The sequence below is a fragment of the Ptychodera flava genome, chromosome 4, assembly GCF_041260155.1.
Source record: "Ptychodera flava strain L36383 chromosome 4, AS_Pfla_20210202, whole genome shotgun sequence".
Classification (NCBI taxonomy): Eukaryota; Metazoa; Hemichordata; class Enteropneusta; family Ptychoderidae; genus Ptychodera; species Ptychodera flava.
Window position 1 is genome coordinate 48,768,635 of NC_091931.1, and position 27,577 is coordinate 48,796,211.

General features: G+C 37.4%; 2 long non-coding RNA genes across 3 annotated transcripts; both read left to right on the top strand.

Moving 5' to 3' along the window:
• The first annotated feature begins 561 nt into the window (after positions 1-561).
• On the top strand, positions 562-12,575 carry LOC139130545 (uncharacterized). The gene is made up of 3 exons (XR_011551907.1): positions 562-632; positions 11,633-11,698; positions 12,397-12,575. It is a non-coding gene; the product is annotated as an uncharacterized lncRNA (long non-coding RNA).
• An 8,380-nt stretch (positions 12,576-20,955) lies between these two features.
• On the top strand, positions 20,956-23,155 carry LOC139130546 (uncharacterized). 2 transcript variants are annotated; one of them, XR_011551909.1, is made up of 4 exons: positions 20,956-21,090; positions 21,722-21,787; positions 22,493-22,690; positions 22,991-23,155. It is a non-coding gene; the product is annotated as an uncharacterized lncRNA (long non-coding RNA). The 2 variants fall into 2 exon arrangements; XR_011551908.1 differs by having other exon boundaries at positions 22,493-22,686.
• The last annotated feature ends 4,422 nt before the right edge of the window (positions 23,156-27,577 follow it).

Below are 27,577 nucleotides of genomic sequence, written 5' to 3' on the forward strand. Positions count from 1 at the left end.
TTTCTAAAAATTAAGCCGATAAAAAGTTTTCTTACATCAAGAGCTTTAGAATGAACTCAAACAAGAGGTTCAGTAGAAAAGAATTGAAAAAGTTTGAGAGTCCGAATATCTGCCTTCAAGGTGCGTTCTACCCTAACGACGGTTACCGTGTATACTTTACAGAAGTAAAAGTTATAAGTGCGTTAAAAGTCAAACATTCGATGAACAGTATGATTGCCACGCCAACAGAAAGCGCTGACGTATTTATTGATTAAATCACGAGATCGGTAATTTTCGCCATGTTATCGTATTGATGTCGTGTACAAATTATTAAAGTTTCAAAAAAGTACCATACGTGCGCACGCATGCATAGGAAATTGACAGCATGACAGAAAGTGGAAGATAAACCATACACAGCTGTATGGTCATACTGTGATGTGAAATGACAATGCAAGTAATAAAATATCAGATTGTTTGCTATTAACCTTAAGAAGAATAAGGATTGAGAACTTAAGCATTACCTTGTTCTCACGCACATTTAACAATAAAAGAGGCAAGAAAACGGAAAGCTACGCAACTCAAAAGGACGACACACGCCAGCAGGTCAATTTTCAGTAGTCAAAGCTGTGTAGCTACACTACCTTCCTATTTCGGTAAGAGTTTTATGTTTTTTCCGCTTCTAGAAAAGCTGGTTAGATTCACCAAAACGTGGGAGTTTAGAATGGGTAATCGTTTGCCATGCTGTGACGAAATGGTCGCCTTTATATTATGAACATGCAGGCTATTGTTGGTCAAATTTACCCCACTTAACCCATGAAGGGTCATTTTACTGGTCATGGTCGAAATCATAGATTAGGCATTATCACGTTGGCATACCTGCTACCGTTTAAATGAAAAGCACGAAGCATCGATAACTTTGGCCGAATAGTTTATTGCAGTGAAAGACTAAAGTTAGATTGAAAACAACATATACACATGAACAGGTGAAAAGAAGATTTATGCCAGGTACATTGAAAATTTAGTTTAATATTAATTCGTCTCTGCTTAATCATAATATTTATTTTCTGTTGGTGTCGACAGGTAAGAGTATTTATCGTCCAGTTAGGTCATTTCAAAAAGATGCTATTTTTATAGATTACTCAATTCATGTTCTAAACATGTGAGAATGAGGATGTGAAGATGAAATTTAATGCGCTTATGAATCTATTCTACATTCGATGGCTTCATTCCTTTTCCTAGATTTTTTAAATTTGTTTTCCTTTTCACTATTAGTACAAATATCCCAATATTGTTAAAGGGTGCTTTTCATAAGTTATAAAAATGAAGTAAATTTTGGTGAAAAGATTATTAGAACGTTGAACACGTGGAAACAATAGTCACAGGAAATTATAAAAGTACGCCTATTTAACCATCTTCATTAAAAATTGTTCTCCTAACTTCTGTGCTCGAACAAAACCAAGACTACTTTTTATTCCATTGCGCACTTTCATCTGTATGCCTCATTTGGGTCATCACTTTCTTTCAGACAATTGAAATCTTTTCGAAAAATAATCGCAATCATACCTATCCGTTACCCATAACACAAGGTCAAAATTCGTAATACACTAGTTATAAACATAGACACAGAACAGCACAGAACAGACAGTAAAGCACCGGTACACAAAAAGTCAAATTCATGAAAGAAAGATATGATGACCTCGAACTGTGATATAAAAATGCGCCATCTCGTGAAAGAAATCGTATACTGTAATCCGGATTCACGCTAGTTTACGTTGCGTCTCTTATCGATTCCATGTTCAATGCGTTGTTTTCATGGGAAGTTCCTCAGGAAAGGGCTTAACTTATATACTTATGGTGTAATTTTGTTTGTTTGTTTGTTTTCAGTACGAGACGATTTGAAATTTAGTTTAATGTGCTCGAAACATCCCATGTTGCCAACACGCAAATGTCTTTCTTAACGGCGACGTGTTTTTTGCAGGCAATTTCAGAGATACCCCTGTGGGTATCGTTATTAATCTAACGCCTCCAAGACAGTCTCAGAGAGACTTCATCAACGGTTTGATACACGTTGGAGGCCCAGTGCCTGCCGAAGTTGATTGTTGCGATGCTATTGACTGCATCTTTTATGGTATATGTACAGCTGGGTGTCCCTGTGTCCCTTAATACAACTTGATATGTACGTATAGCCTTTGAAATATATTTGCTGGATTCTGTGCATGCGAGTTTGTTTTCGTGAAGTTTTAATGGTCTTCTTTTCCTTCATTAACAGTCTGTCACCAGATATTTGAATATTTTTATTTGTTTGTGAAATCTAAATGCTCTTGAGTTACGAAAAAATATTTTTTACAAAAAGCACTTTTATTCGTCTCTCAATTATGGTTAAACTATACATAAATTTCCCAAAACAAATTCATTTGGAAAAGAAAGCAATGAAAAAAACAACAGCAGCAATTGACCAAAAACATACCACGCAAAGGCCAAATTTACAAAACTAATCCATTATAAAGACTTTATCATTTGTTCTATGTATTTACACTTCTTTGTAATTTTTAAATACATTAGTTCTTCCTTAAGTAAACGTTCAATACATTTTTCATTCAATATCTTTGTCTTGTATACTACAAAGGTAGCTATATTTATAACTATGTTCATTTCCTTAAACGTATCAATATCTAACATATAACCATAAACCTCACGTTTCCACTGTATTTAAAAGTTTGTTTTCCACATCATATTAATAATGTGATTAACGTTTTGCCAAAGAACATTCGCAATTTTGGAAGACACAAATCGGTATTTTAAGTCTAAAGCGACCATGGAAGGTAATACTTCACTAAACAGGTATAACAAACAGATGAAGATGTCAAAATGACACTGAAGCATGTACAGACAACTTAATTTCATTTAATGATCGGAAATGTTTTCTGTCACACGCAGTTACAGTTGCTGTTCAGAAGACTATACTGTAGTCGATGATGTCACGACGAAGACTCCGTTAATATGAAATCACCAGAGCTATGGTAGCAGCCTCCATGTCGACCATGGGTCGTCTTTAGTTACTTCGTTCTCTGTTTTAAGAAAATAAAAATGTTGTTCGAAAGCAAAATGGATGTCGCATAATTTATTCTTTTCTTGACTTCTGCCTCAAAGTTATGAATTCTTTTCAGAGTTATTCCTTTACAAACAACACTGACATCGGACACAAGATTAGTGTCCTGTGGGCTTTTAATCTTTCCTGACGTGTTTTCCTGTTTATCTGCACATCTACTCTTTTCCCTAAATATAATATTATAGGAGAAATGGAAAGCGTACTTCTGAGAAACAACTTATTATCACATAACCATAAGAAGGTGGAAGTTACAGGAGGGCTCTTAGGGAGAGAAAGTTCCAAATGTTAGACAAATCTTCCCCGCATATCAACATAAATGTCTTTTCTAAATTTAACTGCCTTAAGTCTGTTGATAGGGTAAGACACGATGTACATGTCTAAGGTACCTGTGAGCTAGGAGCTAAAGAATTGGAATTTATAACAGTAAAATTACTAAGGGGGGAAAATAAAGTTAATATTGTTCTGATATCGTATCAAGGGGTACTGATTATCTTTATCTAATAGAGCAACTATCCGTTAGCATTACAATATTTTATTCTCAATAAAAGATAATGTCTGCAGATATTAACAGAGGTGTTCGCACATTAGACATGGAAGTGCATATCTCACAGACAATACAGTAATTGTTGATGTGAAAGTGGAAGATCTAGGACTGTCACAACGAATCCAAGGAATTGCTTAGTCCCCACTGTTCGATATAATGTGTAGCTGCCTGTAAAAGCCAGAATGTAATTTAATACAATTTTACTGGTTAACAAGGCATCATAAGGCAAGTCACCGCAGTACGTCACAGATATGTTTGATATTAAATGTAATTCCATGTATGATTTAAGAGCGAACAGAAAAGAGCGAAAATTTATCTGTGCCACTTTCTTTCAATAAGATCAATGATACGACATTCGCACTTTGTTTACCTAAGCTTTGGAATTCTATTCCCGAACGTCTGAAATGTTTTGAGCACTTTAAGCGTATACCGAAAGCACGTCTTTTGAATAAATTAATAATAATAATAATAATAATATTTATTTCTTAAAAACCGCCTTCCATGTAAAAAGGCATCTCAAGGCACTGTACAGTACAGTGAGATAATAAAATGTTGTTACAATCAAAAAACTCAAAAAAAATAGCATTAAAAACTTTCTAAAAGTGTGTTTAAGTCCAGACGTAAAAACATTTAAAGTTGTCGAACTAGGAAGATTTAATGGAAGCTTATTCCATAGTCATGGTGCACAGATGGCAAAAGCTCTATCACCGTAAAACTTGGTATTACATACCGGTTAATACAAACTGAATGAATCATTCGAGGTCGACCTAAAGGTTCGATACGGAGCACGGACACTTAAAACTTATTTCAATACGGCTAGTTTTCAATCGGGTTCGAACCCACAACATACGGCATCAGTCGCCTAGCGGAGAGGCCACAGAGAGAACCGCTCGGCTAAATCTCCACTCTCAAAAAAGAGTGGTTCAATAGCCGGCTAAGTTGTTACATTTTTCTGACTGAGACCGCTCCACACGTTGTAGAGTTCGTGAAACACTCACTCACGCATGCTCACTATCATACATCGCACATTCAAACTTTATCGAGGCGAAGAAACGAATTTCATCGCTTTAACAGGGCGAACGATAACCTCGGGGACAATTCTGTCCACCAGTTTATATGTTAAACATAAAAGCTTGTACTAAATGCGCTTGTGAACTGGAAGCTAATGCAAGTAATGCAATTCTGGTTGTATATGAATTGATTTCTTAGCTTTTAAAACAAGACGTGCTGCAGAATTCTGAATAAGTTGTAATTTTTTTAATCTGATACTTGGGAATACCAAAAAGTAGACTATTATAGTAGTAAAGTCTAGACGTAATAAAAGCATGTACCAATTTTCCGTAGAACTCTGGTCAAGTAGTTTTCGGATCTTACCAAATTCTACGATCTGTGAGGTTTTCCGAAAAGTTGTTGTAATTATCTTTTTTTTAATTGTCTGGAGTTTTGAATTTTTTTATTTCACTGAGTTTTCAATACATTTTTATAATTTTAGACTTTTATTTGTTGTAGTTTTACAGCACTTTTGAAAACGGTTATGATTGAAGAGGCGCTTTTTATAAATAAATAAATATTAATGTTATGGTAAGGAACGTTGTTACGTAAGAGAAAACAAACAAAACAATGAACTCAGCATTTTCCTTATAAAACGAGATTTATTACAAAAAGTAGCTAATCACTAAGTCAAGGGATAGAATATATTTTGTAAAAGTTCACAGGCTACTTATCTCAGCTGGGACGACACAGAGCTCCAGAGTCGATTCAGACACTGAGACAAAATGAACAGTCCTTTGGCTTGCCTGCAGGCTTGAGGTTGCGCAAAGTCCACAGAATGAATCTTGCAAGGCAGTGAGGGTCTTGCATGCAAATCTTGAAATAATTTTGCTGGAGCTTTCAGTCTTGAAGTAACACACAAGTGACACGATCCCAAATGTCTGACAGAAAATCATGCCGCCCCAGTATTTATACTTACATGGTTATATAAGAGAACATAAGGACAATTTAGAACTTCTATTGATATGCGAATTACTGCTCTCAAAATATCTCCACTTGCGACTAATCGGATTTCTAGAAATTTGTAAACATGACTAATTGACTTCAAGGTCATGAAGGACAGTGACTTTAAGAATGTTCTAGATTAATTAAACTCAGGCCATGAGGGGGAAATGACCTACATAACAGTGTGTACTTTGATGGTTCTAAATTGGAACTTCTGTATCGCGCTTGCAAAGTCCTTAGAATTCCTAGATTACCTGGCTTGCGTCAGCGATTCAGAGATTCATTTGAAGTTGTGAACACATTTGTGACATGTGGAAAGTATTTTTTGTGCATGTGAAAGTCACCGTCGATCGAGTTCAGTCTCTACATGTAAACATAGTTAAATCGTTATCGGAGTGAACGAGTATGGGATGGTCCATTAATTATCATATGTTGCGCGATGTTCTTGTGTTTATTGTTCCGAGAAAAACTAAACTGCTTTCACCTTTGGTACGAAATTTAACTCTGACAAGCCAACTGGTAAGCATAAGTCATCAGACATGTTCGGTAGCGTGGAAATTGTCAATGACGTCACCATTTCTCAGTGCCGAGAATAAATATTTCCATAACACCACAACATCACTCAGTCTGCAGAGTAATGTTGGCAAATTCTATTGAAAGTGCCAGTGCACTATTCACCGTCGATAATCATATTTTTAATAGTGTTTAAACTCAATTATGTTCCATTAATGCATTGTATCGATCTTCATCCTACAAAATAATGCAGCGATAGCGGTGTGTCTTCAACTTTACCGCTGATCATATTCCGTAGGTTGAACCCCTCCCAAGTAATAGTTTGAGCGATGTTTGCTGTTGCATTCTTGGGCAAACATATATGTCGTTATATCAGTATTTTGAATCTAATATCAATCAAGACAAGATTGTGGAGAGATTTCGCCGAAGATCTCAATAATGAATTTCACAACTGAGGGCTCAATAGTCACCACGATCGTGTCCTAAATGTGACCAAAGTTATAAAGCTGGTAAGATAAAATGACACGTCTGTCTATCATAATAACGGGCCAATCGTTCAGGCCCTATAAGCTGTCTCTTTTCGGTCTATTTTCGGTAAGATGATCGGAAGTCAAATGCATCTTATATAAAAATGCTTAGCATGATGGTACTACTGAATCTACTGCGACGAACGAACAAATAAAATTTGAGCACCTAATGCAATTAAAATATGGCCGCCGCAAATAAACCCGTAAGCACATTAATTTTATCGACCTATTCAATAGCAAAGTATTAAAATAGTGGATGGTGTTTTCTTTGTTAGTAAAACTCAAAAAGGTACAGCTAATAGGACTTTAACGTTCATAGCGTCATAAAGGCGAAGTTAATTCGTAAGCTTATATAGTGTATGGAAATACATGTGATTGTGCTGGCTCAAGGGTTAACTAATTGCTGAGAGTTAAATACAAAGTAACTTTAAAATAAAGAGGGAACTGACTTGTGTGTATGCATGTATGTGTGTGTGTGGGGAGACGTGTTAAATATTTTGTCGACTGGCCACCAAAGGTCACGAGTTCTTCTTAGAGATAGGCAAAATAAATAAAGAGCATAAAAATGATTGTCTGCTAAATTTACCATTTATTTAGTTTTACTCGATCCCCAATCGGTCATGATATTTTGTATCAAGCAGTCTCGATACGTTCAACATATTTAATGATAATGTGCATTCAGTTTCGAGGAGATGATATATTGATCGACCCTTCCATTCATTTTCTTAGCAATTCATTGTCTCAGTAAGTCACAAAATGCGAATGACACTTTTTCGCCTTACCTAGCAGCAAGAAAGTGTGATTCACAAAGAAAGTAAAATTAAGAGAGACTCACTGACATTCTTGGTATGAGACAGCATAGTGCGGGTCACAAAACAATATAGAAACCGATGTTGTTAATGTACAATGGGACTTAATGGAATAACAACAAATGCAAGCACTGCCGTAGGTATGTTGTTGCGTTGGCAGTATTTTGGTGATGCTATTGCATCGGTATTGTGGTAAAATCACGTTATTGTTATATAATAGCTTTCGAAACCACTGCACTGACTCATCAATCCAAGTATATGAACCTTAGAGCAATATAAGGACTGTGATCAGTTCAAGAAATACAAAGTTAATGCCTAAGAAGCGAACAAAAAACAGGTTTGTATCATATAATGAATGGGCTGAAAGAATTAATTTTGTTAATGTTCATCAGTGGGACAGAAACTGGTGAAAAACCCGTATTGACATTTCGTTTAAGGTACTACGTACTACTTTTGCTCAAACTTTCCTCAAAGAAAATATCAAACATTCTCCTTTAAAATAAAGAACAAAAGTCTGGGGTCACCGTGCAAATTTTAGAACTAGAGAAACAAATTACTCAAATTTACCCATATTTTAAATTCAAAATAGCCACCATCCACGTGTTAACTGTATGGAGAAAAAAATAAAATTTTCGATTTTCGAAAAAATAAGCTGATGAAAAGTTTTCTTACACTGAGAGCTTTAGAATGAACCTCAACAAGTGGTAGAGCAGAAAAGAAATGAAAAAGTTTGAGAGTCCGAATATCTGTCCCCGAGGTTGGTTTTACCTTAACGACGGTTACCGTGTATACTTTACATTTAGTCAAAGTTATAAAAGTATTATTGCTGACATTGCACTATACAGACTATACAAGCCTGTTCGTGCTGAACCTATGACTGATGATCATCGTCATTTCATACATCTTCCATTTACTAACAAAGGAATTGATGCCATTAATATCAGCAATATACTTCACAACAAAAAGGTTACATCAACTATACCTGTATACTTTAAGAACCAGTCTGTACCTATTCTGTCATATCAATACACCAAGACAATCTCCAATAAAATATTCAATTACAATAAGGCATTGCGGCACTTAAAAATTGATGAATTCCTTTAAACACAAGCATCCTGTGACTGCTGTACATCTCCCTTCAAATATACTCCAGTTGGCCATGTCATCACTGGTGATCTGAACTTGGTTGAACATCACCACCTTCGTAAGATATTATCTTGTGGACCAAAGTTCAGAGAACCTCGCAGGATCAACTGGAACCATAATTTTAAGATCATTATGGACTCTGTTGAAGAATATGCCAGGAAATGGGCTAAAAGGGAGGATGTAGAGCTGGACACACTGTCAGAATGGGTCAAATCTGTGAGGAAATTAGTGCGTGGCCGTATTGGTCGACTAAGATCACATGTTTGCAGAAGACCCTATTCTGTATTTAAAGATCCTGATGCTGTTAAGTGTTTGAATGATATCCATGACAAATATGTTGTCGTCCCTGCTGATAAAGCTGCCAATAACATTGTATTTGTCTGTAAGAAGTATTATTTTGAATGTTTTACAGACGAACTTGGTGTAACTAAGACCTCCACCAACTCCACTTACAGACAATCGATGTTCAACAAATCTGAAATTTTGGCAAACCATAAGTCATTCATGGATAATTTTAATATTACAACAAAGGATGACCATAATAAGTTGCCTAGCTTATACTGGATACCAAAGCTCCACAAAACACCTTACAAAGCTAGGTTTACCGCAGGATCTTCAAAATGTTCAACAACAGAGTTATCGAAGATACTAAATTCTGTTCTTTGTACTGTTAAACGGGGACTTCAAGCATACTGTGATGTTGTCTTTTCTCGGAGTGGTATAAATCAAATGTGGATATTAAAAAATTCGAAGGAACTCTTGGAAAATTTGAAATCAAGATCTGTTTCAAATATAACATCTATTAAAACGTTCGATTTTTCCACATTGTATACCACAATACCAAATGATAAATTGAAAGAACGCTTGAAAAACATCATCAACCAAGCATTTTTCTACAAAAACGGTTCACGCCGTTACAAATATGTGGTATTGGGGTATAATTCTACATATTTTGTTAAAAATATTACTAACGCTAAAGTGTTTTATACCGAGAAAGACATTATCAGTATGCTTGATTTCCTCATTGACAACATATTTGTTGAATTTGGAGGACACATTTTCCAACAGTGTATAGGAATTCCCATGGGCACTAACTGTGCTCCCTTACTTGCCGACTTATTTCTGTTCTCATACGAGGCAGAATTTATCCAGAACCTTATTAAGCAGAAAAAGGTCTTTGTAGCTCGTACTTTCAACCTTACATTTAGATACATAGACGATGTTATTTCATTGAATAACTCTGAATTCAGTAAATATCTCGCTATGATTTATCCTCCAGAATTGGAGATTAAAGAAACTACAGAAACGGCCTCTTCTGCTTCATATCTGGACATTTTACTTGAATTTGACTCAAATGGTCACCTTTCTACTAGGCTATATGACAAGAGAGATGATTTCAACTTTACTATAATCAATTTTCCACACCTCATCAGAAATATTCCACTCTCACCTGCTTATGGGGGATACATTTCCCAGCTTATTCGATATGCAAGAGCATGCAGTTCATATGGTGATTTTGTAGAGAGACATGGCCATCTCTCTTATAAACTGTTAAATCAAGGTTACACCAGAGCAAGGCTTGTCTCTACACTCAAACGCTTTTTTGGCATGTATCGCAAGCTGGTCGATAAATACAATATCTCTCTTCGACAAATGATCACTGATGGCATCGGTGACATGGGGCCTTAGTTAGTGACCACTACCTATCTGCCTTACAGATTGATATATAGCGGGTGCCACATGTGCGGAGGATGCGCTTACTATTTTCGAAACACCTAACATCACTTCTTGGTCTTTTGGCCAGAGGTCCATATATCTTTCATTCATGATTTGACTTTGTTTGTTTACTGTCTGTTCTGTGCTGTTTTGTGTCTATGTTTACAACTATTGTCTTACAAATTTTGACCTAGTGTTATTGCATTAAAAGTCAGATATTCGATGAACAGTATTTTTGTCACGGCAACAGAAGTCGCTGACGTATTTATTGATTAAATCACGGATTTGGTAGTTTTGGCCATGTTATCATGTTGATGTCGTGAACAGATTATTAAAATTACCAAAAATACTATCAGTACGCATGCATTGATAGGAAATTGACAGCATGACAGAAAGTGGAATATATACCATACATGACCGTATAGTCGTACTGTGATGTGGAATGACTACGCAAGTCATAAAAATGTCAAATACTTTGCTATTAACCTTTAGAAAAAAGGGGATGGATAACCTTAATAAGCATTACCTTGTTCTCACGCACAGTTCACAATAAAAGAGGCAAGAAAACGGAAAGCTACACAACTCAGAAGGACGACGCACGCCAGTAGGTCAATTTTCAGCGGTCAAAGCTGTGTAGCTAGACTACCTTCCTATTTCGATAAGAGTGTTTCATATTTTTTCCTCTTCTAGAAAAGCTGGTTAGTTTCACCTCAACATGGAAGTTAAGAATGAATATATTCTTTGCCATGTTGTGAGTAAATAATCCATTTTATATTATGTTATTTTCTAGTCACATCTCGTCATGCTGACAACCGTTGTATCATGCATGAACATGCATAAAATTGTTGGTCAAATTTACCTAACTCAACCTATGAAGGGTAATTTTACTGGTCATGGTCTAAATAATAGATGAGGAATTATCACATTACTATACCTGCTTTCAACGAAAAGCATGAAGCTGCGATAACTTTGGCCGAATACTTTATTACAATGGAAGATCAAAGTTAGATACACAACAACATATACACATTAACACGAAAAAAAAATTTAATGCCATTTACTTAATTTTTATTCGTCCCTGCTAGATCATAATATTTATTTTCAGGTGGTATCGATAAGTAAGAGTATTTATTGCCCTTTGAAGTCATTTCTAAAAGATGATATTTTCATAGACTACTAAATTCATGTTCTTTACATTTTATTGTCACTTTGCGTCACGAAATGTAATTGACACGTTTTGGACCACCTTGAAAAATACAGACTGTCAGCAACCATTGTCTGTGCTTTTTTCCAGTAATCATGAAGGCTGCCTTTTGTTTGGTGTTACTGTGCGTTGTAGTGGCAACCGTTGAATCATTTGGTAATTTTTTTCTAGTCAATGGCTGACAGTGAGAATGAATTTTAATGCGCTTAGCATCTCTGATACATTCAATGGCTTCATCCTTTTCTTAGTTTTTTTTAAAAATTTGTTCACTCTTTCACCATTTGTGAGAATAATCACTTAATACAGATATTTTGTACAGCAAACATATCCCGATATTGTTGAACGGCATTTTTCATAAGTAATAAAAATGAAGTAAGTTTTGGTAAAAAGATCATTAAAACGTTAAACACGTAGAAACAATAGTCACATGAAAATACGCTTATTTAACCATCTTCATCAAACTCGTTCTCCTAATTTCTGTGCTCGACCAAAACCAAGACTACTTTTTATTCGATTGCACACTTTCAATATATGCCTCATTTAGGTCATCTTTCAGAAAATTGAATTCTTTTCGAACTGCGATGTTAAATGTGCCATCTGTTGAAAGAATTAATTCGTATACAGTAATCCGGGTTCACACTGATTTACGTTGCGTCTCTTATCGATTCCACGTTCAATGCGTTGTTTCATGGGATGTTCAGTGGGGTTAACGTTATTTTCATGGTGGAGTTTTGTTGTTTGTTTGTTTGTTTGTTTCCGTATAAGTTGATTTGAATTTTAGTTAAATGTGCTCGAAACATTCCTTGTTACAAATACACAAATGTCTCGCTAAACGGTGGCGTGGTTTTTTGCAGGTAATTTCAGAGATACCCCTGTGAGTATCGTTATTAATCTTTCGCCTCCAAGGCAATTTCAGAGAGATTTCATCAACGGTTTGATACACGTTGGTGGCCCAGTGCCAGCCGAAGTTAATTGTTGCGATGCTATTGACTGCATCTTTTACGGTGCATGTCCAGCTGGGTGTCCATGTGCTTGATACAACTGGGTATGTACGTATTTTTTGAAGTATTTTTTGCTGGAGTCTGTGCATGGGAGTTTGTTTTCGTGAAGTTTTATAATGGTTTTCCTTCATTCATTCACAGTCTGTCATCATAAATTTGAATATTGTTAAATCTTTTTGAATGTCTTAATTCTCTTGAGTATGAAAACATTCACAGTTTTGGAAGACATAAATCGATATTTTAAGTCTAAAGCGGCTATGGAAGGCAATAATTCATTGAACAGGTATAACAAACAGATGAAGATGTCAAAATGACACAGAAACATGTACAGGCAACTTAATTTCATTTACTGATCTAAAATATATTTTCTATCACACTCAGTTACAGTCACTATTCAGAAGACTATACTGTTACAGTAGTCGATGACGTCACGCTGAAGCCTCCGGTAATATGAATTCTCCATGTCGACTATGGATCGTCTATAGTTACTTTATTTTCTATTTTAAGGAAATAAAAAGAAGGTCGCAAGCAAAATGGATGTGGCATAGTTTATTTTATTTTTCTTCAGTTCTGTCTCAAAGTTATGAATCTTTTTCAAAGTAATTCCTTTACAACAACACTGACAGCTGACACATCATTAGTGTCCTGTGGGCTTTCAATCTTCGATGAAGTGTTTTCCTAATTATCTCAACAGCAATGCTTTACCCTGATTGTAACAATATAGGAGACATGGAAAGCGTATTTCTGAGAAACCACTTATTAAAACGCAACCATCAGAAGGTTGAAGATACAAGAGGGCTCTTAGGGGAGAAAATGAAGTTCCAATCTTAGACAAATCTTGCCTGCATATCGACAAAAATATCTCTTCTAAATGTAACTGCGTCAAGTCTGCTGACAGGGTACGACAGGGTGTAGAAAGCTAAGCTATCCGTGAGCTAGAAGCTATTGGAATTTATAAAAATAAAATTACTACGGGGAAAATGAATTCTGTATGGTGTTCTGTTAGATCATAGCAAGGGTTATTGATTATCTTTGTCGAATCGGGCAACTATCCTTTAGCGTTGCAATATTTTGTTCTCAATAAAAGATAATATCTGCAGAGATTTATAGAGATATTCTCACACTGGACATGGAAGTGCATATTTTTTAATCAATACAGTAGCTGTTGTCGTTAAAGTGGATACTGTAGGACTGGCACAACTTTCTGAAGAATTTCTTAGTCTCAACTGTTCATACTGCATTTACTCTAGGAAAAACATACGATTGGCTACTTGTCTGCAACCTTATTGAGCTACGTCGTGGAGTGATATACGTCAAGTTTTTTGTTAATATCATGGTTGGTCCTTTTGATAGGTTGGTACACGTCTGGGTACCGTCAAATATCGAATGAAACATGCTAGTATCCTCATTCCAATGAAGGCTATTTTCATATCTTGAACGATGACAAGAGTGGTAAATTTACTAAATAGGATTGGCGTGCAGGAGAGACGTGAAGTACATTCAAGTAAAACTGAGCATATTTTATAGAAATTGTAATTGTCGTCCCATATAATTTTACTTGAACCTTAGAGAAACAAGTCATCGTTGATGACACAGTCCCCGCTTGTCCATTTTGTTATAATCTTTTGTGTCTAGGTAGCTGTGGTCTAGGTAGCTGTGGAATGACATTGATGCAACGGGTGCATCAGGCCTGTGACTTGCATAATAAAGTAATCTGACGAACGTTCAATATACTTGACCCATCTCTGCCGGTAATGACCACTGAAGGAACTTTTGATTACATCACACATAACGATGCCCTTACTGCCTCTAGTGTCATGACGGTACATACTATACACATGGTTTGGTGGAATTTTAGAAATGGTATGTGATCGGGTATGTTGTTGTAATCAGCCATTTCGGATCATATAATGAAACAAATTAATGTGCACAAGAATGCAGCCATATCACGTTTATACAAAATTAGTCCATCGAAGGACAGTGACCTATGTTTATGTTTCAAAGACATAAAAAAATCACACCAAAATTGAAATCAAATGGCTGTCTTTTGACCATATTACGGTGGCCCAAAACTACCTGTTCTCCGCATTCAAAGTCTGCGTCGCATTCAATTGTTTTTCTCTCACATATGTCTCCGCATTCAAAGTCTGCGTCGCAATCAAATGTTTTTCTCTCACATAAGCTTATGTCTCCGCATTCAAAGTCTGCGTCGCAATCAAATGTTTTTCTCTCACATATGTCTCCGCATTCAAAGTCTGCGTCGCATTCAATTGTTTTTCTCTCACATATGTCTCCGCATTCAAAGTCTGCGTCGCAATCAAATGTTTTTCTCTCACATAAGCTTATGTCTCCGCATTCAAAGTCTGCGTCGCAATCAAATGTTTTTCTCTCACATATGTCTCCGCATTCAAAGTCTGCGTCGCAATCAAATGTTTTTCTCTCACATATGTCTCCGTTTTGGGCCACCGTACCATATGGATCATATCACAAAATTAGTAGACGTGCATATGTATGCCATAGTACTTTATCTTTGTACCAAGTCTCAACAACATTGGATATGGAATATTTGCATATGATTAAGCCTCAAAGACATGAAGAAATCCAAAAATGACCATCTGGCAGCGATATTGGGAAAAAGTGACAATCTGGCAACCATATTGGAACATGTCACGAAGTACATTGACATGTATGACATGCATACATATGCAAGGTTAATTGATACATGCATATGTATGCCATAGTGCTTTGCCTTTGTGCCATGTTTGAACAAAATCGGTTCAAGGATGTTTGAGGTATGGTTCAAAGACATTAAAAAATCGCAACAAAATGGCCGCCTCACGCCCATATTGGATCGTATCGCAATATAATTCGACATGCATATGTAGGCCATAGTGTTATGCCTTTGTACTAAGATTGAACAGATCTGTTAAGGTCTGAGTTATGGTTCAAAGACATGAGAAATCGCAAACAAAATGGCAGCCTAACGCCCATATTGGATCGTATCGCAATATAATTCGACATGCATTTGTAGGCCATAATGTTATGCCTTTGTGCCAAGTTTGAACAGAATCTGTTAAAGGATGTCTGAGTTATGGTCCAAAGACATGAAAAATTGCAAACAAAATGGCCGCCTCACGCCCATATTGAATCGTATCACAAAATAAATCGATGTGCATCTGTAGGTCATAGTGTTATAATGCCTTTGTGCCAAGTTTGAACAAAATTGGTTCAGCAGTGTCTGACAAACGGCTGCGGACGGACGGCACATTTTGCTCATGGCTGTTTTCGTCTGGATTTTTCGATCTTGTTTGCCCGACGATGTATTCATCTACTGTTGGTTCCAAAAGATGTGAGGGAGACCATGTCACTCGTAGATATAATTTCGTCCTAGGGCCATACCACTTCATGGAAGAGGTTGTGGGAATCTTTCAGTGCGACTAAATTCATTATTGCGCAGTACACTCAGGTGTCTCAAATTTAAAAGACGTTTGTGCAAAATTTCAGAGAGCAAGTAAGAAGAAAAACATAGGCTGGAAAGGAAATGATGAATATAATATTCTTCCCGTTTGACGAAAGCCTCCTTTAGTGATGTATTCATTGCTTTGATTAAGTTGGAGTGCTATGCATGATAGCAAGTGTGAATGTGTCATGAGCAGAGTGTGCAAAGGTTGTGGTGAGAACTTGGCAACTCGGCAACTTGGCTCGGATATTGAACTAGTCTTTTTAAGGGTGGGGATTTCGCCGAGTGGTTTTGACTGCGATGTTTTCGCTAGTAGACTAGGCGCCATACTCGAATCCGATTGGGAATTAAATGGATTTTATGGTGGGACGTTGATCTGTGATTCTGCATCCATAAGGAAGCTGCCATTATTTACGGTTTGGCGGTCGCTGGGAGGAATTTCATCGGAAACTCCGACATTTCGAGTACCCAATCATGATGAATTTGAGTAATACCCATCTTTGACTGACCCCGACTTAGAAAAGTTAAATATCGATATAATTGTTTGTTTAATTTGCACAAATTCACCGATAGTAAAGACCTCTAGTATTGCTGAATAGCATAGGTGTAGGCCTACCCTTCTAACTCATCAACAGTAATCTCATGCTGGTTGAAAAAAGTGAAACCAACAAAATTAAATTCACAGTCACAACAAAATATGAATATAACAGCTCGCGCTATACCCAGTATCCAACCACATAAGGTACCGTTCAGTTTTTACGGCCGGGGGGGGGCCGGCAAAATCCAGGGGGGGTCATCATAATTTTGGAATCCGCAAAGGGGGGGTCATCGCTTTTTCACTGGTAGGAAAGGGGGGGGGGTCACCACATTTTCAAAAACATAATACCAACAATAAAGTTCACTTTATGCCATGGCCATGATCGACCCTCTTTACCGGTGGGCCGCCTTCGGCGGCCCACGACAATAAATATACATTATGTATTACCCATGACCCTCTTAACGGGCAGACGCCTTTGGTGGCCCACTCCAATTAGGTTTACTTCATGCAATGGCCATCATTGACCCTCTTTACCGGCGGGCCGCCTTCGGCGGCCCACTACGATAAATATACATTATGTATTACCCATGACCCTCTTAAGGGCAGACGCCTTTGGCGGCCCACTCCAATTAGGTTTACTTCATGCAATGGCCATGATTGACCCTGTTTACCGGCGGACCGCCTCCAGCGGCCCACTACAATAAATTGACTTTATGTAATACCCCACGACAATCTTACCGTAAAATTCCCAATTGAAGCCGCGGCTTGTATTAGAAACATTTTTGAGGGACCCCTGGGATCACGCACTGAATAATGGTAATGGCCGCGCGCCTTCAGCGGCCCTGTCCAGTAAAGTCTACTTTATGCAATAGCCATGATCGACCCTCTTTACCGGCGTGCCACCTTTGGTGGCCCACTAGAATAAAGTTGACTTTTCGTAATGGCCCATGACCCTCTTAACCGGAGGGCTGCCTTTGGCGAACCACTCCGATAAAGTTTACTTTATACAATGTCCATGAACATGAGTCGTCTATGGAAATGAAGTTAAAAATTGCCTTACAGTCGTCCTAATTAACAGACGTTTCAATGGATGTGGCTGAGAAGTTTGTGCACTTGCATCGAATAAAGTGCGCCGCGTACCGGAGTTCAAATCCAAACCATGCGGGTAAATTTGACATATGGGTTTTGGTTATTTTTCAGGGGGGGGGGTCATCAATTTTTTTCTTCTGACAAAGGGGGGGTCATCATTTTTTCACAAAAAATGCAGGGGGGGTCTATATTTTTTTGAACACCGGCGACAAGATTTTGCCGGCCCCCCCCAGGCCGTAAAAACTGAACGCTCCCTAATATAGTTTAATATTGATTGGTATCATGACAAGGTTCTCACTAGGACATCAGACTGCATGGGCAGAATTTAAAAGTACAGGGGGAGGGGAGAACATGCCAGAGGCTGAGGGGGAGTGTCAGAAGGGGTTGTCCGTATCCTGCGTGAAAAACAAGTTTTTAGAAATGGATGTATGCAATGGTGCCGCCTGGTACAATCTGAGAAGTGTCTTCAATTTGTTGTTTTACATTTAAAACTGTTAGAACACCCCTAGGGGCGCATGAGAACAATTTGGGCAATTGATAAGAGGAATGGTGCAATCTGAGAGTTGTTTCAATTTATTTCACGCAAACAATTGAGTAACCCCCTTCTTTCTCTCCACATTTTGAGCAACCTCCTTGCAGCTTTCATTTTTTGAGTAACACCCCTCTTATTCTTCCGACCCCCCAGGCCGTAAATTACGACGGCTTCCTAAATGTACTATGTATACACCAGTCTTTGTGAGTCAGTCTACTTATCACCAAGGGTAATTGTTTGTAGACGTCTCCAACGTCAAATTCCCCGTTAGACGATACTACTATTTAGGGGAAAACTCAATGTCAAGCAATTCTCCGTATTCACATTGCCATTCTACCATTCGGAATCGTACTTTCATGACCATAATCCTTTGCAATTATTCTTGGCTCACCTGATTTGTGTTAATGTTTCCAAGATTAGTTATAAGCAATGAGCAGGCTTGTGACATATTGAACGCATTTCAAATTGATGTAAATTTAACCGTCAATCTATTTCCATCCTTTCATGTATACATAGCTAAATATTTAGTAATTGTGAGGTTGACTATTCACCGTTATGCTTTACGCAATGTTCGGTTCTCACCATTGTTCAGAGACAAACTACACTGCTTTCACCTTTGCTACGAAATTAAACATTTCCTACGTAATAGGTAAGCATCACTCCTAAGAAATCTTCAGTCTCTAGCAATGTCGTTAATGACATTACCATTTTTCAGAACAGAGCAAAATAGTTCTAACAATACCACGATATGGCTCAGCCTATGAGCTAAGAGTAAGATTTGGTATTTGGATTGAAAGTGCTGTTACACTCATATGGTCGATAGTGGTATGTACGTTATAATTTTTAAGATAATTTCGTGCGATGACTTCATCATGTCTATCTTTATTTGACGAAAATATTGCATTTAGAGTGGTGGTAGAATTAGAACTTGCCGGATATTTAGCGCTCAGGTTATTTAACGAGTAAATCAAAATAAATCACCGTAGACTAGCATTATTTTTCGCTGCAGCTGATCAAGCGACAACATTGTTTTACTTGATGCGGAGAATTTCCGTCACAAACATTTGCTATTATAGCATGACGAGTTTATTTCTGTTGTTATGGTCATACTATTCCATCGACAAGTGAAATATCCGCCGTTCCTTACAAGGTTACAGAAAATATGATTTTCAGATTAAACTGTCATGTCCATAAACTTTGCGCAATAATTATCGCCACATCCGATTTTACCGATAAAATTATTACAACGCTATAATAAAAACTGTGACCCTAAAGTTGAATACGTATACTTGTTTATATAACGAAATTAAGAAAGATATATGAATCAGTGGTAGAAGGTAAAAGTAACCAAACATCGATGCCTCAATGCTCAATTGTCTCTTTCAGAACATTGGAAAATGGCATCGATGTAGTGTAAATAGATGGATAAACTGTCATCGTTCCAACACAAGCCGCGAGTCATATGCAATTGGCTGTAACTGTCAATTCCACCGATAAACGGTGACGAGACCTATTATGCTGTTTAGAGTGTCATGCTTTTCAGCAAAGCAATTTGGTAGAATTATGCTGGCTCCCCAGGATATGCTTTTACTGTGATCTAATGTAGGAGGACCGAGACAATTTGATAGCAGGTGTATGTGATTCATTCAAATCGTCACATGACGACGTACGCGACTTAAAGGTCTGTAGGATACGTCGGGCTAATTAAAAAATGGATAGGCTTCTGGTAACCCGACTGACCTGTTTACAATGCATACACTTTTAGTATCTTTGAAACTGATTTATGATTATGCCTAATATTTTCGTCAACTGAAACGCAATTAAAATGATTTTGACAAAATAGGTTGAGAAAAACAAATTTAGAAATTTGGCAACGTGGAGATTAACGAATACCTCTGTGGTCATGTTGTACCAAACATACTAAATAAGCAATATGTGTAACGAAAAGAAGAGGAGATTTACCTACAGCCTTGTTAATGGAAAACTGAAAAATAAAACTTGAGGAAAGATGTTTCTACAAACCCTCTATGATTTTATTTTAGTATTCGTACTGCTGGTGTGATATCTTAGTTGTGGCGTTTTCATGTCGATGAATTAAAATGTTCTGGGCTTGGGGAACCAGTGTACTGACTTATTTCTCCACGGTATGGAGGAACACGACCTGTTCAAGACATACGAAATGAACATGTACACTTAAGCGAAAAGCAGAATCCGGTTGTGTTTAGTAGTAATAAGGGTACTGAAACAACACGCTATTTTCAATCGGTTTCGAACTCAAAACATACAGCATCCAGTCACCAAGCAGAGAAGCAACAGGCAACACAGCTCAGCCAAATCAACACTCTCAAAACGAGTGGTTCAATAACTGGGCTAAGTTGTTACACGATCATTATCGAGACAGAAAGATGTGAATACCCCTTAATGGCGTTTAGTTTAGGAACAGTGCATACTTTACATTAGTCAAAGTTATGTGCAATGAAAGTCAGATTTTCGATGAACAGTTTTAGTACCATGGCAATAGACATCAGCGACGCATTTACTGATTAAATCACAAAATTGTCAAAATTGTCAATGTCATTAATTTGATGTCGTGTGCAGATTATTGTAGTTAAGAAATACCAAAAGAACGCATTCGGCGATTGGCATTTGATAACAGCGAATTTATTGGTCATAAACGTATGCAGCTATATCGTCATAAAGTAATGAAGGATTGGCATTCAAGTCGTAAAATGTGAAAATGCTTGCAATAAATCTTTGACGAAGAAAGATTGAAAACATTAAAATCACGCTTCACTCACGCACAGTCCATAATAAAAGAGGAAAGAGACACAAGAAAACGTAAAGCCTCACAACTCAGAAGGACGACACACTGCAGCAAGTCAAGTTTCAGAAGTCAAAGTTGTGACATTACACTACCTTACTATTTCGGTAAGAGTGTTTTATATTCATTTTCAGCTTGTAAATTGCTGTTTAGTCTCATCATGGAAGGATGGGTTTATTCTTTGCCATGCTCTGAATAAATCACCGACTTTACATTCTGTCGCTTTCCAGTCGGACCTCGTCACATTGACATCCATTGTATCATGAACATGCAGAAAATTGTTGGTCAAATTTACCGCCGCACTTAAACTATGAAGGGTCATTTTACTGGTCATGGTCTAAATCATTGATTAGGAATTATCACGTTGGTATACCTGCTACCGTTTAAATGAAAAGCACGAAGCATCGATAACTTTGGTCGAATACTTAAATAAAATGGAAGACCACAGTTAGATTGAATACAACATGTAAACCTGAACACAATGCCGGCTACATTGAAAATTTATTTTTATTCTAATTCGTCTCTGCTCTGTCATAATATTTATTACCTGGTGGTGTCGATAAGAGTATTTTATCATCGTGTGAGGTCATTTGAAAGCGATATTTTTATAAATTACTCAATTCATGTTCTTAAATTTTATTGTCGCTGTGCATCACTAAATGTAATTGACACGTTCTGGACAAGCTTGACAAATACAGACTGTCAGCAACCATTAATTTGTCTGTGCTTTTTTTCTAGTAATCATGAAGGCTGTCTTCTGTTTGATGTTACTGTGCGTTGTGGTGGCAACCGTTGAATCATTTGGTAAGTTTCTTCAAGTCAATGACTGACAGTGAGGATGAATTTTAATGCGCTTATGAATCTATTCTACATTAAATGGCTTCATTCATATCCTTAGTTTTTTAAATTTATTTTCCCTTTCATCATTAGTACGACTAACCACTTAATACTGATATTTGTAGGGCAAAAATATCCCAATACCGTTAAAGGGTTCTTTTCATAAATTATAAAAATGAAGTAAGTTTTGGTAAAAGATCATTAAAATTTTATACACGTAGAAACAAAGGTCACATGAAATTATAAAAGGACGCCTATTTAACCATCTTCATCAAAGTTCGTTCTCAAACGTCTGTGCTCGACCAAGAATGCTTTATATTTGATTGTGTACTTCCATCTATATTCCTCATTTGGGTCTTCACTTTCTTTGATTCATTTTCACTAGAACCAAATGACTGAATCCTTTTCAAACTGTGATGTTAAATGTGCCCCTCGTGGAAGAAATCGTATACAGCAATCCGGATTCACGTTGCATCTTTTATCGATTTCATGTTCAATATGTTGCTTCGTGTGATGTTTCCGTAGGAAAGGGCTTAACCTATATTTTTATGGACCGTGGAGTTTTGTTGTTTTCAGTGCAAGACGATTTGAATTTTAGTTTAATGTGCTCGAAACATCCCGTGTTTCCAACACACAAAATGTATCTTTTAATGTCAACGTGGTTTTTTGCAGGTGATTTTAGAGATACCCCTGTAAGTATCGTTATTAATCTAACGCCTCCAAGGCAATTTCAGAAAGACTTCATCAACGGCTTGATACACGTTGGAGGCCCAGAGCCTGCCGAAGTAAATTGTTGCGACGCTATTAACTGCATCTTTTACGGTGCATGTCCAGCTGGATGTCCTTGTGTCGCTTAATACAACTGGGTATGTACGTATTCTTTGAAGTATTTTTGCCAGAGTATGTGCATGCGAGTTTACAGTTTTATAATGATCTTCTTTTCCTTCATCACCAGTCTGTCATCAGATATTTAAAATATGGTTATATGTTTATGAAAGTCTTAATTCTCTTGATTCATGAAAACATTTAACGTTTTGGAAGACATAAATCGGTATTTTAAGTCTTAAGCGGCCATGGAAGGCAGTACTTTACTGAACAGGTATAACACATAAGCATGTACAGGAAACTTAATTTCATTTACTGATCGCAAATATTTTCTATCACACGCAGTTACAGTTGCTTTTGAGAAGACTATACTGTAGTAGTCTATGATAAGACGACGAAGACCCCGTTACTATGAAGTCACCAGATAACAGCCTCCATGTCGACCATGGATAATCTTTAGTTACTTCGTTCTCTGTTTTAAGGAAATAAAAATGCAGTTCGTAAGCAAAATGGATGTGAAACAATTTATTCTTTTCTTGAGTTCTGCTTCAAAGTTAAGAATTCTTTTCAAAGTAATTCCTTTACAAACTAAACTGACATCTGAAACATCATTAGTGTTCTTGTGGGCTTCCAATTTTTCCTGATGTGTTTCCCTACTTATCCCACCATCAACTCTTTTCCGTAATTATAACGTTATAGGAGACGTGGAAAGCGTACTTACTTATTGACACATAACCATAAGAAGGGGAAGATACAGGAGGGCTGTTAGGGGAGAAAATGAAGTTCCAATATTAGACAAATCTTACCTGCTATTCAACATATATGTCCCTTATATATATAACTGCGTCAAGTCTGTTGATAGGGTAAGACATGATGCAGATTGCTAAGCTCTTTGTAAGCCAGAAGATATTGAAATTTGTAAAAGTAAAATTACTAAGGGGAGAAAATGAATTCTGTATGGTGTTCTGTTATATCGTATCAAGGCTTATTGATTATCTTTGTCGAATCGAGCAACTATCCTTTAGCATTGCAATAATTCATTCTCAATCTGCAGATATTTATAGAGACATTTTCACATTAGACATGGAAGTGCATATCTCACAGACAATACAATAGCTGTTGTCGTTAAAGTGGATGCTGTAGGACTGACACAACTAATCTAGCGAATTTCTTAGTATTAACTGTTCATACTGCATTTATTCCTGGAAAAATACACGTTTGGGTTCTTGTCTGCAACCTTATTGAGTTACGTCGTGGAGTGATTATTTTTCAAGTTTTCCGTTAATATTATGATTGGTTCTTTTGATAGCTTTGTCCACTTCTGGATACCTTCACTCAGGAAAGGTACACATTACATTTAAGTAAATAACTGAGTGCCTGCGATAAGCTCATTTTATGGAAACATGATTGCGTACCAAATAACCGTTGATTGGCAATCATCTATAAAAACAAAGAAGAGGATCTTTAAATTTACTTCCAAGGATTCCTCCAGTTGCATATGCTGTTAGGCTCCTTATCATGACATATGCTAACGAAATAGTTCAGGAAAAAGCTGCAAACGTTCTCATTGTGTGTCCACATTTTGACTCGATGCGGAACTCATTAACATACGTACACATCACACAAATATGACACGATATCGGCTAAACTTCGCATAATAACCTCTGTATTTTACATGTACATTTTGGTGATGACTGTTTTCGTCTGTATATTTCGATCTTGTTTGCTCGATAATATATATTCATATATAGTTGGTTCCAAAAGATGTGATGGAGACCATGTCACTTATTGATACAATTTCATTTTGGGGACATACGACTTCTTCGGGATAGGGTGCGGTAACTATTAAAGACATATCGAGCTGCTAGTCTTTGTACTTTGTACTTTTTCAATATTAATAACATCAGTCTCCCTGTACGGATCCCACACAGTGGGTGCGTAGTCCAACGTAGGTGTAACAAGAGCTTTGTAGGCTGTTTCCTTTAGGGCAGCAGCTAAAAAAGCGGTTTCTGCGAAGTAAACCAAGAGTTTCATTAGAGTTTTAACAAACAGACTTTATATACTCGTGCCAATCAAGTTCAGGTATCAAGATACATCCAAGATTTTTTTCTGATGGTTTGTGCTTTAATATTTGCATCTAGCTTGAAAGTCGTACATAAGCGGTTTACGTTTTCTAGTAGCTGAAGCACTTATCTGGGTGAAATGACATCAGCCACTTATCTATCAGATAGCTAGACTATCAAAATCAAGCTGAAGATTTTGATAATCTTACTCTGATGTAATAGTAAGATAGGCAATTGTGTCATCTGCAAACAGACAAACTGTAGATTGAAGTCTTTCGTTGAGGTCATTGATGTAGAACAAGAACAAAGACGGGCCAAGTACGGACCCTTGTGGAATACCAGACTTGACTGTTACAGCACTGGAGCATTCACCTTCTTCAACTACAACTTCGCTAAAATGTGACGAAACCGATCCATTTTAGAGTTTTACCCCTAATGCCGCAATGGTGTAACTAATGAATCAGCAAGCTATGACTGATTCGGTCAAAAGCTGTTGAAAAGTCCAGATGAGGAAATTTATTTGTTTACCATGTTGACTAACAGGTCATCAACAAGTTGAAGTTGCTGGGTTTGGCAAGGGCGATTCTGTCTGAATCCATGTCGCAATGGGTAATATGACAGAATACACCGCAGCACGAGTGCAAATACCGCTAGTACGGCGCGCTTGCACTCACAGGTTATGGGATTCTGTTATTATTACATATGTATAAGCAATAACCCCCGCCGCAGGAGGGTATACACGAGATTGTGGTATATGCGCGACATATAGCACGAGCCGATAGGCGAGTGCTATATGGAGCGAGTTGTATAAATATAGAGTGTATATACGACTGCGACGGGGGTTATTGCTACTAAAAATAGATTTGTCTCATTTTGTACCGATACGTCGACCATCGCAACATTCAGTCTTCGTACAGGCGCTATTTTTGAATGATGGGTAATTTGGACGTTAATTTACCACTAAACATGCAGTTTTGAAATAATCCAGACTTAGGATGACAGAAACTGTGATACGGTTTTGCATAGTATGCTACCCGATTCAGCGAGAGCTGAACGCTGACACTGCTTGTTACATTTGATGTCAACTTTCGTCGCCGTCACCAGGAGTAATCCTATTGTCATTTTGAACGTCTTTTTTGAACTTCTCTACATCATTAGAACATCGTCGTCTGTTACAGCCCAAACTTTGCCAAAGAATATTTGACATACCGTTACTGCGAGATAGTGTCAATTTATTTGTGTATGAACGAATACTAGCTTCATGTTATCAGCTATATAAAGAGCTGTGTATCGCGTCTCGACTCCCGCTGAATCAAGCAAAAGCGCACTGTGCGCCGTTGCTCTAATGCAATGATTTGTGTACATCAAACCCAAATGTGCTGCTTCAGAGGTGTATTTCATCATTGACCCCAACTTATTTTCATCAAGAGGTGAGTTACAGACCCATACTTTTATCTTTGTATCGCAATTCGGACTTCGGTCTTTGAAACAAAGAGGACTGTTTCGGATTAAGTTTAGATCGGTACGTTCAAATGCACAGACTGGGCAATTTTCGAAAATGCTGGTTTAGGGGCCCGTTTTAGTACTGCTAAAACCAGTACAGGTAATGTCCACATATAGGATAGTTGGGAAGAGCCAATGGCGTACCGTATATGTAATGAGGTTAAAGCAAGAACCAATCACGTACTGTATATGTAATGACGGTTAACTTCTTTGAAATGTTATGCTGAGATCGCGATCCACCGTGACCGATCGAGTAAGACTGTTGGATACCCGGATAGAATAGTTTTCTGAGTTTCTTTACCCTTGACCATGTTCGGCAAGGAGTTATTAGACGTTTTTCGTACTCTTTACCAGCTTTTGGTTAACTTCTCGGCGATTGATCCAGCGCGCGTTGTTTTGAGCGAAGGGTCAATCGAACAGGGAAATGCATGGTGATCGAAAAAATCGTGCTCCATCGTGCTCCGACCACTTACAAGAACAGTTGACCCAACGTTGCAAAGCTTGAAACATTCTCCGTGCTACAGATGGAAAGGTTAAATTAAAATTTGACCAAAAATAGGCGATATTTGGTGACAAATAACTTACTGTAAATTTACAAGGGTCAAATCCTGATTTCTGGGAGCGGTACCTGGCCAGGAAAACCATCATAAGAAGTAATTTTCGATGTAATAACCACCTGTGTCAGTCACCATCTCGAGCGTACTGAACATTGTGCGTAACTTCTACATCTAAAAACTACCTTGTGCTAAAAATAAAGGGTGAAATCTGGCCGAAAGATCCGAACTCGTTGCAATCTGCGAGCCTTGGTTTGCATGGTTAATTATTCATGACGTTGGCGGCGGCAGGTTCGCTGATTGGTCAATAGTAATATCCTCTCTATGGACATAACCAGGATTGAAAAGAGTTTTTTAGCGTCGGTGGAATGAGCTCTCGACAATCAGAATGGCGCATGGCAGCATGATATAGTATAATATATCTTTTATTTGCATAATTCAGCGAGAGAATCGACGATTAGTCGTGCGTGCTACTTATCTGTCAAATCATTTAACGCGACTTCATAAGCTTCAGCGGAGTTATATATCATTGACATCACTGTAATGAGGCATCGAATCAGCTTTCACTTTTCATTGGTCAACACCACCACACCCTCTATTTTGATTGGCTAAACTATTGTTTACTTGTTTATCAAGGATGATCTCTGACGAAAGTCACGACGAAGAGCTCGAATTCTGCACGCAATCGCTCACACATACGTCGCAACTTTACATAAGCTATAGATAGTCAAACGAAGAAAACTTTGCACATTTTGAGCGCGCAATTCTTCGAAATAATCGATACAAATAACACTTTAAAGATTTTTACGGGA